Raw genomic sequence first — 20,789 nt, 5'->3', positions numbered from 1 at the left:
TTCAAAGTGTCCATAAAGCACCAGATATGGTGGAAGATTTTAACAATTTAATTACTTTATTTATTTATTTATTTATTTATTTTTTAAGAGACAGGATCTTGCTATGTTGCCCAAGCTGGAGTGCAGTAGCTGTTCACATGGGTGATCCTAGCACACTACAGCCTCAAACTCCTGGCTTCAGGCAATTCTTCGCCTCAGCCTCTGGAGCAGCTGAGACTTCAGGTGTGCGCCACCGCACCTGGCCATTTTTTATTTTCTATTACACCTAACAGGGTTGGAGGGAGAACAAATAGTTGAGGAAAGAGGTACGTGAATTAAGTCAGTAAAGGAGTTGTGAGTTTTGTGTGTATGAGATGGTTTCCATCACTTTCCGAACAAATCCAGCTTCTGCTATGGCCCACTATGGCAGTCCACAGTCACCACTGTGACTGTAGTATTAGTCCCTGCAAAAATAAATGCATCTGTTTTGTGAACATACTCAAGCTGCTCAAGAAGATGATGATATTTGACGTCAACTGAGTATTTTGGTGGTAGTTTTTTTTTTTTTTTTTTTTTTTTTTTGAGATGGAGTCTTGCTCATCGCCCAGGCTGGAGTGCAGTGGCACCATCTCGGCTCGCTGCAAGCTCTGCCTCCCGGGTTCACGCCATTCTCCTGTCTCAGCCTCCCGAGTAGCTGGGACTACAGGCGCCCACCACCACGCCCGGCTAATTTTTTGTATTTTTAGCAGAGATGGGGTTTCACCGTGTTAGCCAGGATGGTCTCGATCTCCTGACCTCGTGATCCGCCCGCCTCGGCCTCCCAAAGTGCTGGGATTACAGGCGTGAGCCACCGCGCCCGGCCTTTGGTGGTAGTTTTGAAAAGTTCTTAAGGAAGCTTGATACATGGGAAATTCTAAAGATGCATCTCACTATTTCTTCCCCAGTTGATCTAGATCATTTTCTAACCAAAGTAGATTTTAATTATTTCATATCTCTTGATGTATTAGCATACAGCCTTCACATTGGTCTCTGTTTCTTTTGTTTTCTTGCTTGCTTGCTTTTGGGAAAAAGAAATCACTTTTAAAAAATTTTCAACACATTAAACTGATGTCAAGGGTGAGCTATTGTTTTCTACATGACTGGAAATTTTACTTCACATTTAGAGTTTTGTCTCGTCCCCAGTGTTTTGTCAAATTTTTTTATTTTACAAAGTGCCAAAGAGCAGGTCTGTCCTGTCATTGTTAATCATCTGTCTCTCCATGTTAGATTAAAATGCTTATTGTCCTGGTTCTCATGGTTCCTATATCTAAATTGTGTTTTTATATAAAACCATTTACTCTATGAAGTTGTTACAAAAGATGTGTTTCTATTTGAATATCTATGTAGCTCAACCTTTACTGTACTTGTTTTCTTGTTGTCAAAGTCCACATTGTTCATGGCCTTTCTCAAACAGCTTCTCCATCAAAAGATATGATGCCTGTCATGAGTTATTAATGTTACTACTTCTTTCCCTTGATACTGAAATCCTAGTGGAATTAGAAACAACTGGGACGTATCTTTAAAATCTTACTCACTGGAGGGCTCTTCTAGGGCATATGGTCTTTCTCCTGTGGCTTGATGTTTTAGGTCAGGAATTTGAGAAGAGCTGGCTGAGCAGTTCATCTCTGATCCAAGTGTTGACAGCTGGGACTAGATAATGCATTTCCCAGATGGTTTCTTCACTCACATGTATAGCACCTTTGTGCCACCTTGATCAGTTCACCCCACTCCCCAACTTGGTGTCCCATCCTTCAGGGATCTCCATGTGGCTTGGGCTTCTCACGGGATAGTGACCTCCTGGTAGTAGATTTCTCACATGAAGGCTTAGAGCACCAAAATAAAATGTTCTAAAAACCATCTCTTAAAGATTATCTTTCCCCAATTGTTCTTGTGACAATAGAGGAACTAACTTTAAAAGACCCAATTTGTAGAATTCTTTATAAAAAATTCAGGCCTTAGGGTTCAAATACTAAGATAAAAAGTTGAATGATGTGGCAAGCTACTTTTCACTTGTTTTGTTAGGGAACTTTCAAATTTTGCTAAAAATTGTGTTTATGAGCTTTTTCCTTATTTGAGGGTGAAATGTTGAAATTGAACTAGCCCTAGGGCAAAGGAGAGGAACAGTGATGGTGGGGGGCCCATAGGCCAAGTGAGTAGTCTACACTGCTTCCTGGGTCTCACTCTCTAACACTTGTAGTGGTCATGCTGATGAGAGATGACAGGAAAAAAGTTTCCTAGAGTTAAAAGCCTTCCTGTCCCGGAAGCAACAAACAACTTTGAATCCAACTTTTGGCAGAACTGCTAATTGACATAGTTAATATTTTGCAAGCTCTCCTCACCTCTTCTGTCTGCCCCTCCCCAAAATCCTTTCCTACACACACATTATAGTGTTTTCTTTGTTTATAACTAGCCCTGCAAACCTATCACTTCCTCAAGCCCACATCAAAACTGACTTGTTTTACTCTAATCTCTAATAGACTGGTTTAAAGACACACATTTCTCCATAAACACATTTCACCCCTTCATTTGTCTTTAGGAAGAGCCATTGCTTTAACCCCAATGGTACCCTCTCCAGTGGTGGCATTCTGAAGCAGAGACATCATCTTAGAGGTAGGGGAGATTAGATGTCTTTTACATCCTGCTGAATGCAGAAGAGACTTTGATATTTAACCCTCAAACTTTTATTTCCTTTGACATGTCACCTAAAGTAGGAAGAAGATGTTTGTCTTGTTTTTGTTTTTGTTTTTTTTTGAAACGGGGTCTCACTTTGTTGCCCAAGCTGGAGTGCAGTATTACAATAATATAACTCACTGCCTTGAACTTCTGGGCTCAAGTGATCATCCCTCCTCAGCCTCCCGAGTAGCTGGACTATAGGCGCATGCCACCATGTTCAGCTAATTTTTAAACTTTTTTTGTGGACATGGACTTTTGCTATGTTGCTTGGGCTGGTCTTGAACTCCTGGGTTCAAGCAGTCCTCCCCTCCCTCCGTCTCAGAGTGTTGGGATTACATGTGTGAGCCACTGTGCTCAGCCTATTTGTCCTTTCTGATGCCACTGGGTTTAGTACATTTTTGTGTTATAAAATCATGCCCAATTTTTAAAAGGGGCTATTCGATTTCTGTTAGCCATACATACATGCACACAGTTATTGCCCAGAGGAACACTGTGTGCATAAGGACAGCTAAGACCCCATACTGTCATTAGCTGGGAGTCAGGTTACCTCCCACATGGACAGTGTCATGTGCTAGAGATGTGTGCAAGTAGAAGAGTCCTAGAGAGGAGAATCTGTAGCATTAAGTGGGCTTTGCAAATTTAAAAAAAAAGAAAAAAAGATCATTCACAACAACCCTCTCTGACCTTAATTTTTAATAACTGTGAAATGGAGTTAATCACCTAGGCACTGTACTAACCACTTTATATACGTAATCTCATTCACTCCTCACAGCAAGTCCAGTATCTAGGGATATTATTATTCCCATTTGAGAAGAAAGGAAACATAAGCTTAGAGGGTTTACACAAATTGCCCAGAGTCACATGGCTAATAAGCTGTGGAGCCAGAAATAAAATCCACACAGTTCATCTCTAGAGAAGAGAGATCTTCCTTCAAGTACTTCCTTGACCTGTGTGAGTAAATCTCATAATGCGTACTTCTTGGGAAATAGGAGGAAAGGGGACCTAGGCTGTAATGAAAAGCCTGAAGTTCTACTTTATTTATTTATTTATTTTTCTGTCTAGATGAACCTTTATTTTTACACATGTTCTTAAAGTCCAAACTTCTTCTTTTTTTAAATTATACTTTAAGTTCTGGGATACATGTACAGAATGTGCAGGTTTGTTACATAGGTATACACATGTCATGGTGGTTTGCTGTATCCATCAACCTGTCACCTGCATTAGGTACTTCTCCTAATGCTATCCCTCCCCTAGCCCCCATCCCACAACAGGCGCTGGTATGTAATGTTCCCCTCCCTGTGTCCATGTGTTCTCATTGTTCAACTCTCAATTATAAGTGAGAACATGCAGTGTTTGGTTTTCTGTTCCTGTGTTAGTTTGCTGATAATGATGGTTTCCAGCTTCATCCATGTCCCTGCAAAGGACATGAACTAATTCTTTTTATGGCTGCATAGTATTCCATGGTGTATATGTGCCACATTTTCTTTATCCAGTCTATTATTGATGGGCATTTGGGTTGGTTCCAATTCTTTGCTATTGTGAATAATGCTGCAATAAATATACATGTGCCCATGTCTTTATAGTAGAATGATTTATAATCCTTGGGGTATATACCCAGTAATGGGATTGCTGGGCCAAATGGTATTTCTGGTGCTAGATCCTTGAGGAATCACCACACTGTCTTCCACACTGGTTGAACTAATTTACACTCCCACCAACAGTGTAAAAGCATTCCTGTTTCTCCACATCCTCTCCAGCATCTGTTGTTTCCTGACTTTTTAATGATTGCCATTCTAACTGGCGTGAGATGGTATTTCATTGTGGTTCTACTTTATAAATAGGCTTTGGGTTTGGGAGGACTCTCTTAAGGATATAAACAGAGATTTCCACCAATAACCTTCTCTCATGCAGGACTCTGGCTCAGAAACTTAACTCTGAGAATGGTTTATGTTTATTGCTTAGATATATAAGAAGATAGATGTGGTATTACAGTTAGTTGAACTAGACAGTGTATAAAAAGCCGTTTACAAAATATGAGAGAAATGCCTGATAAATGTGTTGATTCAATTTTTTGGATGTGAAATAGCTTTGGGTTAAAGCCCCAAGACTCACATCAGAGGCCTTGCCAGAGACAGAACTGAAACTATGTTCAGGAAATAAAGATATTTACCATACCCAAAGGGCAAATTCTTACTAGGTCCAGCTGCCTCACTACAGAAAATGATGTAATGACACCTCACTGCAGTTCTCTCAGCATCAGGCAATATATCCATGTAACAAACCTGAACATGTTCCCCTGAATCTTTGAAAAAAAAAAAAAAAGAGAGGGAAAGAAAAATAAACGAATTCTACAAGGGGAGGGGAAGAACGTGATTGGGACAGGTTAGGATTATATCTTTTTTCCCTTACCCTCTTCCACTAGTACAGTTTAATTTAGCTCCTTGCCACCTTGGCAGTATTGATCTGTGTGAGAGACTGAGAAGCTGAGGCAGAGAGGGGGAGAGAAGTAGGACAGTGACAAGCTCATGGAGGCAAGGGGCAGTTTGAAGTGTGAGGAAACGGGACTGGGGGGCCGGGTGATCATGATAATAAATACATGCGAGGAGCAGGAGCATTTTGGGGAGGTTATAGAGAAGCTGGGACTTAGAGAGCACTGAGATCGGCAGTCGGGCTTTATAGCTTCAGACTTAATCTCAGGGCTGTCCCTGGTCCCTACAGTCACTTCTGGGATGATGCAGAAGCAAAGTTCCCTAAGGTCACAGAATTATTGAATATTAAAGCCCCACATAACCTCAGAGGCCATCAAGTACATATAGCCCCTCAATTTCAGTTTAAAGGGAATTTAAAGTGATTTTGTCCAGTTGATTTAAAACAGCTTTGATTTTCATGGCAGCCTTTAATATCACTTTCTTTTGCAAGTTGCTTTCTTGTTAAAAATTCTATCTGTAGAAGACCTGGTGTATGTGTGTTTGTCTGTGTGTGTTTATGTGGATGTGATGTCGATGGTGGACCTCTTTTGTCAGACAATAGAGTGAAAGATTGTGATTTTAATTACCTTTTTAGCTGCAAATCAGGAACAAAATTAGCCAATCTATAGATATTTATGAAGTATCCACTCAATGTATTCCTTTGTTTCTGATGGCCAGACAGATATTTTATTTTATTTATTTATTGAGACAAGTTCTCACTCTGTTGCCCAGACTTGAATGCAGTGTCACTCACTGCGGCCTCAACCTCCCAGACTCAAGCCATCCTCCCCGCCTCAGCCTCCTGGATAGCTGAGACTACAGGCGTGCGCCACAACACCTGGCTAATTTTTTTTTGTAGAGACAGGATTTTGCCCTGTTGCTGAGGCTGGTCTCCATCTCCTAGGCTCAAGTGATCTGCCTGCCTCAGCCTACCAACCTGCTGGGATTACAGGAGTGTAGACAGCACATTTTAGGCACATAATTTGGATAACCATTTGCTTTCTTTTTTTTTTTGAGATGGAGTCTCGCTTTGTCGCCTAGGCTGGAGTGCAGTAGCACCATCTCGGCTCACTGCAAGTTCCGCCTCCTGGGTTCAAGCAATTCTCCTGCCTCAGCCTCCCGAGTAGCTGGTATTACAGGCATGTGCCACCATGCCTGGCTAATTTTTTTATATTTTTAGTAGAGATGGGGTTTCACCATATTGGCCAGGCTGGTCTTGAACTCCTGACCTTGTGATCTGCCTGCCTTGGCCTCCCAAAGTGCTGGGGTTACAGGTGTGAGGCCCTTCGCCCCAGCCAATCTTTTGCTTTCTAAGTGCTCACATATTCAGTAGGGAAAGAAATAATAATAACAGTTTCTCAAGTACAATGGAAAACCACTTGATTGTTTTACAGTGATTCTCAAAATTTAACATGTATATGCATCATTCCAAAATCTTGCTAGAATGCAGATTCTGGGCCGGGCGCGGTGGCTCAAGCCTGTAATCCCAGCACTTTGGGAGGCCGAGATGGGCAGATCACGAGGTCAGGAGATCGAGACCATCCTGGCTAACACGGTGAAACCCCGTCTCTACTAAAAAAATACAAAAAAAAAAAAAAGAAACTAGCCAGGCGTGTTGGCGGGCGCCTGTAGTCCCAGCTACTCGGGAGGCTGAGGCAGGAGAATGGCGTAAACCCGGGAGGCGGAGTTTGCAGTGAGCTGAGATCCGGCCACTGCACTCCAGCCTGGGCGACAGAGCGAGAATCCGTCTCAAAAAAAAAAAAAAAAAAAGAATGCAGATTCTGATTTAGTATGTCTGGGATTTCTTACAGACACCTAGGTAAAATGGATGCTGCTGGTCCACAGACCACACTTTGGCAAATAGCTGAATAAAGTCTTAGCATTGGTTAAAATGTAAGGCATGCATAGGGAATAGCAAGTCAGTTTGACAGGGAAGATCAGATCTCAAAGAGCCTTGAATGCCAAGGTAAGGATTTAGGTGATATTCTATGTAAAAGAATCATTGTAGTTTCCTATACTGGGTAGAAAGTGACATGATAGAACCTGTACTTAAGGGAGATTTATCTGTCATCATGTATAGGACAGATGTGGTGGAAGCTTTATATTAGGTATTTAGTACCTAATACTAATTCCTGGCCCTTAATTCCTGGCCCTTAATGCCAAATGAGAAAAAATTGCAGGAAGGAGAGAGGAGGGGGGACTGGCAATAGAGAAGCTACCTGCTTTATAGACTGTCCCTGGGTGAGGATAAGGAGTTGTTTGGATCACAAATATCTTTAGTCTGCCCAAATTCCAAGAGATCCCTGCAAATCCCTTGCTTATTTAAGGATGCAGTCATAAAATATGGTAAATTTCTCTGCTAGATCCAATTTATCAAAAATGTATTGAGTGCCAAATACAGTCCTCTGCTATTTCAGGCATCTGTGTATTTCCTAGAGTATTTAATGAAGGATCCTTGTAATGTTAATGGTGAATGAAGGAATTCATTCTGCTTAATTCTCCTATTTCAGCTTAAGATGCAACAATATATCCTTGATAAGACTATTTAAAAAGCAAGGACATGATAAACACAAAATATAGGATAGTGGTTACAATTGGGGGAAAGTAAGGGGAAGAGATAAGGGAAGAGTAAATAGATAATGTGAGTTATTGTTTTTCTAGTTTTTGGGTTTGAGTAATTGATTCACTGGATATGTTATATTATTAAAATAAATAAGGAAATGAACCAGTAAATAAAGTAGAAGAGTACCATGTATGTTAATAATACAAAATATGATTAATTAAGCACCTGAAGTCTATTTTTTTTTTTTTTGAGACGGAGTCTCGCTCTGTCGCCCTGGCTGGATCTCAGCTCACTGCAAGCTCTGTCTCCCGGGTTTACGCCATTCTCCTGCCTCAGCCTCCAGAGTAGCTGGGACTACAGGCACCCGCCACCTCGCCCGGCTAGTTTTTTGTATTTTTTTAGTAGAGACGGGGTTTCACCGTGTTAGCCAGGATGGTCTCAATCTCCTGACCTCGTGATCCACCCGTCTCGGCCTCCCAAAGTGCTGGGATTACAGGCTTGAGCCACCGCGCCTGGCCTGAAGTCTATTTTTTTAAATCTACATGAACACGCACTCAAAAGTAATATCGGAGTGTCCGTCCTGTCTATAGGGTCTGCCAAAAGTGGGAGAATGAAATTAAAGTCGCTGCATCAGCCTATACTACTATGGAGGGCTTTTCTGTTTAGTATAATTTCACAATGCAGATAGTTCAAATAGTTATCCCATCCAGTCTGATGCTTGGTGAGATCAGGTAAGGCAGTAGCCCCAACAAAATATACTAACATTCTACTATCTAAGTTTTTGTTCCATTCAGTATTTTACATAGGGCTTTCACATATCAAAACATGCTTGCCTGCCATTTTACTCAGTGTTACATTCTTGCCTTCTTGAATCTGGGGCCAGAGGTCTTGGAAGAATGTCTTGTGGGCATTTGGTGTGAATGTCTTGGAGGAGTTTGGTGTGCTCAGAGTATTGTACTTATAATTGCCTGACATTAAATCTTTTCTAATCATTGACATGATACCAAGGTATGAAGAAATACATCCTGGGAGGTCAAATCCACTTTCAAAGTAAAAGTTCCTTCTTTGTTTTCTGTCCTAGTAAGTGAGTGGAGTTCTGGCTCATTTTACAGAATATACAGGAATTACTCATGTCAGAAACTTAGGATATAGCAAAATACAGTCAGTGCTAAAACAACTCTGAGTATAATTTAATTCTTTTGATGCATAAGGCATTTTTAGGGACTTGGGTGATCCACACAAATGAATCTTCCTGAAAATTGAAATAAACCTATTATTGCAAAAATATTTTAAAAAATAAAAGTAGTAAATGCTTAAGGACAAAAATTCTAAAAATTCAGAGCAGTGAAGGTACAAAGTGAAAGGTAAAACTGACCCTTCCAAATCCCCAATTTCTACTATTAACAGTTTCTTGTATACCTATACAGAAAATTTATCTGCATATTCAGCTCTGTATATACTTTTTTTTTCACAAATAGGATCATACTATAGTGGAATTACAGGGGATAAAAGGATATTCATTTTATATTTTAATAGTTACAGCTAAATTGCCCTTTTGTTAAATGGTACATTCTCAGTGGTTATTTGAGAATAACTTCCTCAGTGCTTCTAAAATGTGTCCCATTGTTTTTTAAACTTGCTTTATTTTTACTCATAAGTGAGGCTGTGCATCTTTTGTATGTGTATTGGTTACTTCTGCTTTCCCTTCTTGTAAAATGCCTGTTGAGAACTGAATATTTTCCCTTCTGGTAAAATGCCTCCAAATTGAACACAGAACATTAACGATGTGTTTTTACAGCTACATTTTTATAATTAGACTCCATTAAATGTGAATGTTCAAGAAATAATAGTTTAAAATCTTGAGATTCTTTTTCGTTTTTTAAAATATAATACATTCTCATACCAATGTCTGATACCAAGATGATGACATTTGGTGATTTAATGAACATTTGTACTTTACCCAGTCTTTAGTCTAATTTGAGCCTCATGCAAGTTTGGAAGATTCCTGAAGTGGAAAGCCCCAACAATAAAAAGGGAGTTTGTGATAGTTGACTTCCCAGTCACTCCCAGCTCCATCCAAACAGTACATACTTTCCTCCCACTTTGCTGATAAATAACCTTGGAAATAAATTTATACCCATGGGTATAATTCTATGAGTTTAGTGCTCATGCCTCTTTTTGTTATCTATACAGTTTCTATCATACTATGGCTACTTAGGAAGTGTCTAAGAAAAACAACAATTATGCTGGTATTTGATTTGTCAGTTGTGGCTGGGGGCATCAGTGGGACATAGAGCAGAATTCTTGCTGAGGAATATGATCCTCACTTGATTCTAATTTTATCTTTGTGGTGAAGCTTTGAAATATGAGGACAGCTGATGTTGAATAAATCTGTCCTCACAAGCTGTATGAGATTGAAGTAAAATTAAATATTTGGGGTTAAATCCAAATGTAAAGATGTGGAAACGGCTATTAATCTTTTGGTATTTCACTTTCTGCATCTTGGTAAAAAGGAACTGTTCGTTGTGATAAACACAAAATAGCAACAGTCCAGTTTGAGGCTTATGATAAGCTAAATGTGTGCCCTAACTTAAGGTCTAACATTTTATAAAAGACGAAGTAGAGTTCTTACTTTTCACCCCAACCTCCACCCTGCTGATAAAATGATAGGCTATACATACTTGATTTTGTTAGTGACTTCTCTTTCTTTGTTTTTCTCCCTGAATAAAAGGTTTCTACTAATGAAATAGTGAGGCCCACACTTGCACTTGGGTTGGGGTAATAATCCTGTGTGGTCTTTGTAAGTGTGCAAATGATGAGACCCCAAACTCCTAGTAGATTCTTACCTAGGTGACTAAATGTATTGCTAATTGCTAAGGAATAAATAAATGTGTGTGCTCCAAGAATAGATTGCTGGCTTTTCTTCAGCTGACTGGATTACTAAGGTAGAAAAGCACTAAAAATAAATCAGGGCACAAATTCTTCTGCCAGGAATTGAGCATTGAGATAACTTGTCTGCCTGGTGGTGTTGACATCATCTGTTCTCCTAATGCACTGCATAAATAGGAGCCAGAATGAGAAATAGATTTGGCCATGAACTAGTGTCAGTAAAAGTCCATAACCCTTGTCCTGATATACCTGTTGCTGCTTGTTGCCAGGTTTAAGTTAATTAGTCTGTCCAACTCCTCTAGGAGATAGCTAAGTACAGCAAGGTGAGAACTCAAAACCAAACTCAGGGTCAATCTCAGGGGAAATCATTTGATCTCTTTTAGCTTCAAATATATTTTTGCTAGTTCTCTTCTGTCAGTTGGGTTTCAGTGTTTCCCCCAAGGGATCAGGTTTTAACAGAGTTGGAAATGTGGGAAGACATCTCAGGAAATCAGTTCTCTAGGACCTGAAGATTGCACAATGATCCAAGTTCCCTGACGTGGAGTTAAGGATTCTTATCACTGAATTCCTTTTCTGTTATTACTTCAAATGTCCTGAGCAGAAAGCCTTAGACAGTTAGAATTAACCTATGATCTCATGTGAACTAAAATGGGAGGAAATTCATGCAAATCCCTACCTTCTTTATATCTGAACCTACTTTCTTTTAGTTTTATAGCAAGTTGCATTTAACTGGAATAATACTGTCTCACACTGATTAAGTCCTTGATGCTCACAAAATGCTTTCACACATTTATCTTGTGATCACGGCAAGCCTGTAAGGAAGGCAGATGTTCTTAACCTCTTATTAACTGCTGGACTCAGAAAAGCCAGCAGATTGAGACTGGCAGCAGTTGGTGTTAAGATCCCTGGGAGCTCTGGGATTTCATAGTCCACATAGTCAGCAGTGAATGGTCGGATCCATGTCTCTGGGGAAAGTTTGGGAAGTTTGTTCTGTCTGTTTAAGTAAAGTTTGTTTATTTAAATATTTGTACAAAATATGCATTCTCATTATAGAAAATTTGGAAATATGGAAGAAAAAAATCAACCACAGACTGAGCACACAAAAACAAATTCCTTGGGTTTCCTGTTTTTTGACTGAATCTGTGAGATGGAAGGAGAGATCAGTAGGTATTCAATAATGTGTATTCTGTCTCCATCCCTTTCCTTGTGTTCAGCATAATGCACACAACAGACATTTAAATTCAGTCTCCTCTTCTAGGAATCCTACATAGGTAGGTACTGACTAAGTCTTCAGAGCTGAGCTCTAAAAGGTGAGTCAGAATCTTTCCATAATCCCTGGTAGAGATCAGCTGTTAACTGTTCTCCTTTTGTTACCATTCTCTTTTTTTCCACACAACACTCTTCCTTTCCTCTGGCTACATCAGTATGTTTTCTCTTTGTCTTTCTCTGCTGTTTATCATTTTCAGGCTTAAAGTCAGCAGCAGATTCTGCCTGGCCTCCCCAGGGCAGAGTCAAGGGCCCCAATAGCAATGAAGAGAATGAAAGGACAAATATGGAAATTTCTGCTTTTTCTAATCTCCCACTCACCCAGCTTGGCACTGGCTTCTCAGAAGTACACTGACCAAAAAGAGGAGTGTTGGGCAGTCCAGGAACTTTTCTTTTCTTTTTTTTTTTGAGACGGAGTTTTGCTCTTGTCGCCCAGGCGGGAGTGCAATGGCGTGATCTTGGCTCACTGCAACCTCCGCCTCCCGGGTTCAAGTGATTCTCCTGCCTCAGCCTCCGGAGTAGCTGAGATTACAGGCGCACACCGCGTGCCCAGCTAATTTTGTATTTTTTAGTAGAGATGGGATTTCGCTATGTTGGCCATGCTGGTCTTGAACTCCTGACCTCAGGTGATGCGCCCGAAGTGCTGGGATTACAGGCGTGAGCCATCGTGCCTGGCTCAGTGCAGGAACTTTAACAGCTCCAGATGTTCGGAGCCTGGAAATACTGAGCTCCAGTCTATCTTTGAATCCTCTACTGCATTTTGCTTAGTTCTTAAATAATAGATATTAGTTTTTATTGATGAATCTGTGTGTGAGTGAGTGAATGTGTTTGGTCCTGATACTGGAAATAGGAAGCCACTAGACTGGTTTCCTATAAGTTAAAATCATCAGGATTGTGTTCTCTGTCCTGCCCCCAAGGAATTAAGAATATTTGATTTTCCTCATCTCTAGGATCAATATGATGTGAGAAAACCCAGCTAACCAGCAGCCTTCGTTTCAAAGATACTCACAGCCTCCACGTTGTCTTGTTTGGTTTTCTGCTCCTGTTGCCCCAGAGAAAGAGCCTCTCAAAGCTGGGTTTGAAGAGGGTCCCTGCTCTCTGGCAAGGAGCATAAATTGGAATGACAGCTGTGTGCAAGGAGGCTAGTGTATAAATCAGAAAGGATGGGGAAGAGTCTTCCTATTCTACTCTAGTTGATGCAGTTCCAGCTTTCAATTTATCATACTTGGGAAGTGCTCATCTTCCCAACAGGACAGAAAATATGTGACCCTGAATTAACCACTAATAATTGTACATCAAATCTAAATGGGAATGAGGAGATAAAAGGCAGGGTAGAGCCAAAGTCTCATGGTAAGCAAAGCATTTTTAGCTGGAATGTAAAGAATGTTGGTATTGGCGTTTAAAGGAAATTCAAGCTGCCCTTCCCTTCAGTCCAGATAGCTCACAGTTGTTTGAGTCACAATTACAATTTTACTGATTTCGGAAATCTCATATTAATCTTAGCATTGGCTTTAGTGGAGAATCTATCCAATGTTGTAGATCTTTATGGAGAAGTATTTTAAATTGTGAAATGACTTTTTTTTTTTCTTAGACACGTAAGACTTTTATACACTGTTGGTGGATGTGCTTTTGATTGTGCTGTATTTAAAATACAATAAAAACAATTTAGGTCCAGCATAGAAGCTGAAGAATATCTCTTATCCAAAATGCTTGTTTCAGGTTTGAGATCTTTTTTTTTCCTTCAGATTTTGGAATATTTGCCAATTAAATGCTCCTTTGAGCGTCATGTCAGTGCTGAAAAACTTTTGGATTTTGGAATATTGAGGATTTTGAATTTTTGGATTAGGAATGCTCAGCCTGTGTAGAGAAACTTCCTCTTACCATGCATAAGCTGAAAAAATTTTTTGACAAGAATATACTTCCACTCTCTATTATGAATTATAGAATTAAATAGCAGGCTTTGATTGAGGGTCTATTGTACTGCCCAGTACGGAGCAGCTGGAGAGTAACAAATCAAACAAAAGGAAGAAAAAGAAAAAATCCTACTACATTAATAGTAATTTAAGTGTATAGAACATGGTGTAAACATTTCAAAAGCCATTCAACTCAGTATTTTTTGAGCCTCTCATATAGACTACCTACTTTATTTTGTTTTGTTTTGTAGCCCCAGACGACTTCTTTCTAGTTTCAGCCAATTGTTTAAAAACTAAATAATGGTTGTTGTATATGACAGAAGCTGGGAGAACTCAGTATTATACCATTTCCAGTAGTAGTGCAAAAAAAGGCAAATTGTTTGAGGATGATTCATTAGAAACATGGCCTCCTTCATCAAAGGATGGCATGTTCTGTCATTAGAGAAGTAATTTATGTGATGTGATCATGAGTGCTGTTGACTTAGAGGGCTTGTAACCTGTAGGAATCTGTGACTCAGCATCTGGCCCCTGGAAGCAGGTTCTTAGCAGGCTGTCAAAGCTCAAGGTGAGCTTCAGGTCATCCAACTCCTCAGGTTTTTTTTTTTTTTTTTTTAAACAAATGAGGACCTGAAGTCCAGAGAAGAGAGGCCATTTGCCATGGTAGTGTGTTATTGCCAGAGGAATATCAGGAGAGATTGTGAAATTTGAAAAAAAAAATTATCAAATGTCCTTCAGAATGCTAGGTGTTGACTAGTAAACACTTCTAGGTTATCTGATTCTATAGTGCTCTGCACCTTTCGTTGCCTTTGAACTATTTTAAATCCTTTAAAATTATATAAATCCTTTAAAATTATAGAAAATTATAATATAAAATTATAGTAATACAAATTACTCTTGTCTGTAGAAATGCAAATGAACTTTGTCTTGTGAAGGTGCAATTATTACCACTCCTCAAACACATGAAGCTGGGTTTGCATTTACTAACACATTCATTTCAGCATTTCTGGCTGCCTCTTGTGCCAGTTTTTAACGTTTTACTGGATCTGTCTTTAATGAGTTAAATGAAACCTTTAACGTGTTTATTTTATATTTGTATGGCAGTCATAATTTTGACTTAAAAATTATCTTTTAACAGGAAGAAACTAAGATTTTAGTAAGTATTCCCTGTTCCTTTTGTTAAATAAACAACATGTCAACAAATGTAGTGTAAATGTCCGATCGGCTTTTATTAGCAATTCATAAATTGGAGCAACATCTCATTCTATAAAATAGAATAGATGCTTTGCAGGGCATGTCAGAACAATTGGTTTATGAAGGTGGGAACAAGGAAACAAAAATTGAAAAAGCATATTGGTTAACATCAAGTTACTTCAAGTTACTTTTCTTATAAGGGTTAATCAGAGGGGACTTCCCTATCATGCCAACTCTGGTTAACTGCCCCTCTTTTGATTGGTTACTGGGATTCTCCTGTTTTCAAGAAAACTTGATCTCTTGGGGTTTTACCTGCTTCCTTAATGTTTCAGTTTGACTTTGTGATACTTAGCATGAGTGACTTCATTTTAGTTTGGTCTTTTGGGGTCTAGTACAGGAGCTTAGTCCAAAACAGTGACCTCCTATAAATTTTATTTAACACTTCATTCACTGTGAATAGGTAGAAGCACCATTTACATGGGTTTCTGAAATGGCTAGATAATCAGTTATAATTTTTTCTCACATTTTCATATGTTTATTGATCATGTGAGCAGCATCTTCTTAAAAAATATTTTATCGAGGGTGAATTTCATGTAACATTAAATTAAACATTTTAAAGTGAATGATTCAGTGGCATTTAGTATGTGCATAATATATTGCAACCACACTTCCATCTAGTTCCGAAACATTCCTATTACTTCCGAATAAAACCTCTTATCCATTAAGAAGTTTCTCCCCATGCCTCTTCCCTATATCCCCTAGCAACCACCAATCTGTATTCTGTTTCTTTGGAATTTCCTATTCTAGATATTTTATATAAATGTTATCATACAATATGTGACATTTTGTGCCTGGCTGCTTTCACTTATAATAATGGTTTGGAGGTCTATCCATGTTATAGATCAGTGCTTCATTTTTTTGGGGGGTGAATAAAATTCCATTGTATGTCTATACCACAATTTGTTTATCCATTCTTCCACTGATGGACATCTGGGCTGTTCCTACCTTTTGGTTATTATAAATAGTGCTGGCATGAACATGCATGTACGTGTACTTGTTTGAGGGCCTATTTACTGATTTGGGGTGTATAACCTAGGAATGGAATTGCAGCATCATAGGGTAATTCTGTTTAGTTTTTTGAGGAACTACCAGACTGTTTCCACAGAGGTTGAACTATTTTACATTCCTGTCAGCAATGTATGAGGGTTCCAGTTTTTCCACATCCTTGCCAACCCTTGTTATTTTCCATTTTGAAAATTATGTCCATCTAGTGAGTGTGAAGTGGTACTGCATTGTGGTTTTATTTGCATTTCATTAACAACTAATGATGTTCAGCATCTTTTCATGTGCTTATTAATCATAGAATTTTGAACATTGCATCATATTTTGGATATACTTGGGAATATTTTGAATATATCAGGGAGGCTGGCTTTCAAAAAGAAATATTTGTGATTCCCACATAATACAAGTAATCATTCCCTGATTTGTGTTTCTTAATTTAAGATTTTATATATTAACTTTTATTAAAGTGATTCCTATAAAAAAATTATCTTTTTTGAAGACAAACTGGAGAGGATTATCTTTATTCCTATATGACACTCTTTATACAGTATTTTCACAGACCATTCCTGAATCTTCTGCAGTATCAAGCAACTGCTATTAAAGAACTCAGAAAAATGTTGCTATGGTGATACTATTTGTCCTTGTGAAACACAGCTATGTGAGCTGTTTTATGCTGTAAAATCTTGCTTGGAGCTCTTTGTAAGATTTGCTGATTTGCTTTTTTAATGGAGATATATAGTACATTCTATTTTATTTTATTTAATTGATTTATTTTTTGAGACAGGGTCTCATTCTCTCACCCAGGCTAAAGTGCAGTGGTGCGATCATGGCTCATTGAAGCCTCAACCTCCCAGGCTCAAGCAATCCTCCCACCTCTGCCTCCTGAGTAGCTAGGACTAGAGGTACACACCACCATGCCCAGTTAATTTGTATATATTCTTAGTAGAGACGGGGTTTCACTGTGTTAGCCAGGATGGTCTCGATCTCCTGACCTCGTGATCCACCCGTCTCGGCCTCCCAAAGTGCTGGGATTACAGGCTTGAGCCACCGCGCCCGGCCTGTATATATTTTTTTGTAGAGACAAGGTCTCACTATGTTACCTAGGCTGGTCTTGAACTCCTGGCTTAACCCATCCTCTTGCCCTGGCCTCCCAAAGTGCTGGGATTACAGGCATGAACCACTGCGCCCTAGCCCAACATGTGGTACATTTTAAAATAAATGTAACAACAGCCACCATAACTAACATTTATTGAACATTTATTTGGTACCAGAATCTCTACTAGGTGTTTTACATAGATTATCTCCTTTAATCCCAGAAGCATGTCAGCCCCTAAGGATAAATAGTATTTTTTCTGTGTCCCTTGTGGTATCCCGAGCATCTAAAAGAGTCCTGCCACAGAGCAAGGGTTCAATAAATGGTATTCGATGACTAAACAACCCTTTGGTTTCAGGTAGTTATTGTGATTATCTTCATTTCACAAATGAGGAAGCTGAGGCTAAGAAATGTAAAACAATTTTCCCAAGGTCTTACAGATAGGCAGTAGTGGAATCCAGATCAGAACTTAGGCAGTCTGCTCCAGAGTCTGTATCATATTGGCTTTAAGCCATAGATTTCAGAACAGCACTTTTACTTCTTCCTTGCAGTTACTACAGGGTGTCCAGTTATTTTGTGAAACAAAGAAGAAACAAATTCATTTTAGTTCAACAAATATTCATGGCCAATAGATAATGTGTGCTCAAATACTTGTTGGGTATAATGTTGAGAACTGGTAGTTAAGAGAACAAGATTATGTTATGGGGTCTGACACTAGCTGGATGACCTCGTACAAATAATATGCTCTCTCTATGATTTGGACTGCTTAGTTATAAAATGGAAAAGTTGGACTAAATTATCTCAATGTGCTTCAGCAATAAAATATGGTAACATGAAGAAATAACACTGATAAGGCTCAGTGAACTTGCTTGCTAGGGGTAGGGGTAGTAGGGGTATCTTGGTTTATATATTTTAATTTTTAATCTCTAGGGAATGAAAAAAAGAGGAGAGGCAACAAAGTGGTCATTATATGATGGCAGTTGTAGAATATATCATCTAGAAGAGGAAAAAAGCAATTATCTCAGTAACAAGGAAGCCTCAGTTCATCCTTAATTTCAAGAAATAAGATTTACTTCTATCCTGGCCCTTTCCTTTGAGAAGTATTATACCCTAAAATTACATAATATTTTATAGTTTCTCAATGCTTTCCTCTCATTTGTACCTACAACTATGCTGAGAGGTAGTCTGGGGAGGATAGTGTTGGGAAAAGCCAAGGGCTTAGCTAAGGTTCCACAATTATCTAGTGATTCTCAGTCTTAGTTTTTTGATGCCCAGCCTGTCTTGTCTCCACATTTGAAGAAAATATAAATTATTTTTAATGTTTTGATTTTTCTTTTAAATTCACTTGGTTAGAGAATATATATGCCTAACAACAGTTTTCCCGAAGAGGATATTGCCTAATAAAACATAATAATAGGGTAGAGAAACTTCCAAAACAATGCGTTAACTTTTTTTTTTTTTTTTCCGAGACAGGGTCTCATTATGTTGCCCAGGCTGGAGTGCAGTAGCAGTGGCTATTCATGGGTATAATCACAGCATACTACAGCCTTGAACTCCTGGACTTAAGCCTCCATGTCCTGAGTACTGGGACTACAGGCATGTGCCACCATGCCTGGCTCCTGTGTTAACTTTTTTAGAAAAAAAGATCTTAGGGATGAAACATACTTTTTTTTTTTTGAGAAGGAGTCTCACTTTGTCTCCCAGGCTGGAGTGCCGTGGCGCGATCTCGGCTCGCTGCAAGCTCCGCCTCCCGGGTTCACGCCGTTCTCCTGCCTCAGCCTCCAGAGTAGCTGGGACTACAGGCGCCCGCCACCACGCACGGCTAAATTTTTGTATTTTTAGTAGAGACGGGGTTTCACCGTGTTAGCCAGGATGGTCTTGATCTCCTGACCTCGTGATCCGCCCACCTCGGCCTCCCAAAGTGCTGGGATTACAGGCGTGAGCCACCGCGCCCGGACGGATGAAACATACTTTTTAAGCCTCACTTGTTTTATACTTTAAATTGGGTTGAATGATTATATTTCTTACTCTTCCAAGTTTAGCCAATAAATGCACATGTCTGATTTACACAAAGTGCTATGCTGGGTGCCTCAGAAATTAAAAGATGACCTTGCCTTCAATCCGCAAAAATTATGAAACATACAACTGACCACTGCATATGACAGAACATTATGAGTGCCTAAAGCTAAAGATAAAGTGTTATAGGAAATCAAGATGAAGAGAGTCCTTTCAGCAATAGTGGTTGAGAAAAGTTTCATGGAAGAGGAACCAAGTCTTGAAGGATGTAGATATTAAGAGTGAAAGAGTGACAGCAAGAGTGAAGTGAGAGAAGGAGAGTAAGAGAAAGATATTAATGGGTGGAGGGAATGAGTATGAGTACAGGCTCAGAAGGAAAAAATATTCAGGGTGTATTTGGGAAAGTTGTGAACAAGTTGTACTCCCTGAAAAATTGTTAGAAAGATCCTTCCAACAATTGGTTCATTGTATTGCCTATCATTGTTCTTTTTCCACTCCTACTCCAACCCAGATAAAACAAAAGAATAGACCATTAATTCCTTCATTTAACTAGCATTTATTGGGTACCTGCTCTGTCCCAGGTGCTTTGCTAGGGAGCGTAAGCTATAAAGATCAACTAGCTTTGCCCTCAAAGGGCTCACAGTCTGGTGAGGAAGACCAACTCTTGGTTAGAAAAGGAGTTACATACAAAGTGCCCATTTTATTTGAAATGGGGCCACCTTGAAAAGAATGAGCTTGGCTGCATTGGGCTGATGGCCTGAACTCTGTTTTTAGCCCTTGGAGCAACTTCAGGATGTGTGGCATTCCAGGAGAACAGCTGCATACTATATTCTGAAAATGACTAAAGTAGCACCTCCGTTTTTTCCAGACCCGCAGCAATGACTCTCACTCGGAAGGAGAGCCAAATCCTAACCTGTCTCGTACTATTGGGCATGTTGTTCCACAGACTTTTAGAGGGGAAGTTTCAGATTTTCTTACTTTTGTCCCAAAGAAGGGAGATATGGAGGAAGGAAGGGCTAAACTATAGAGGCCTCTCATTTTTTAAAATAAAGTATAGAATTCTTTATTGGTATTTCTTAGTGCAGCAAGAGATAATAACGATAGATATTATTTATTAAGTGCTTTGTGCCAGGCACTGTGATGAGAGCGCTAACATAGAGCATCCAGTTTAACCCACCAGCAGTCCTACAAATTAGCTACTATTTTCATCACCTTTTACAAATAAGGAAACTGAAGCTTAAAAAGATTAAGTAACTTTCCCATGTCACATAACTAATGAGTGGATATGGTGGAAAGTGTAATTAATATTAGAATGTGTTTTATGTTTCATTATTTATAGAGGAAACTGAGGCCTAGAGAGAAGTGATTAGTCCATAGGTACAGAGAAAAATGATGTCAAAGCCAGCTTTAGAACCCATATCTCAATTTTATGACTCTTTAAATTTTTAAACCTTATTTCTAATAGAAAATTTCAAATATATGTATATCTATATGTCTGTATATCACTTAGTTCCTATAATTATGTATTCATGATCAATCTTATTTTATCTGTACCCCTACTGTCTTGCCCCCTACCATATTATTTTGAAGCAAATAGCAAAATATTTTGTCTATATTATAATCAAAATATTTCTCTA

The 20,789-nt window shown here is 39.1% G+C and overlaps 1 protein-coding gene across 13 annotated transcripts in view; it reads left to right on the top strand.

The window, feature by feature from the left end:
• The window catches only part of KLHL3 (kelch like family member 3), a 272,614-nt gene that overhangs the window by 42,523 nt on the left and 209,302 nt on the right, over positions 1-20,789 (top strand). The gene's annotated exons all lie outside the window — the stretch shown is intronic.

Source organism: Papio anubis, chromosome 5 (assembly GCF_008728515.1).
Source record: "Papio anubis isolate 15944 chromosome 5, Panubis1.0, whole genome shotgun sequence".
NCBI lineage: Eukaryota > Metazoa > Chordata > Mammalia > Primates > Cercopithecidae > Papio > Papio anubis.
Note: the sequence above shows the minus strand (reverse complement) of the source record. Positions and strands in the feature narration are given on the sequence as shown.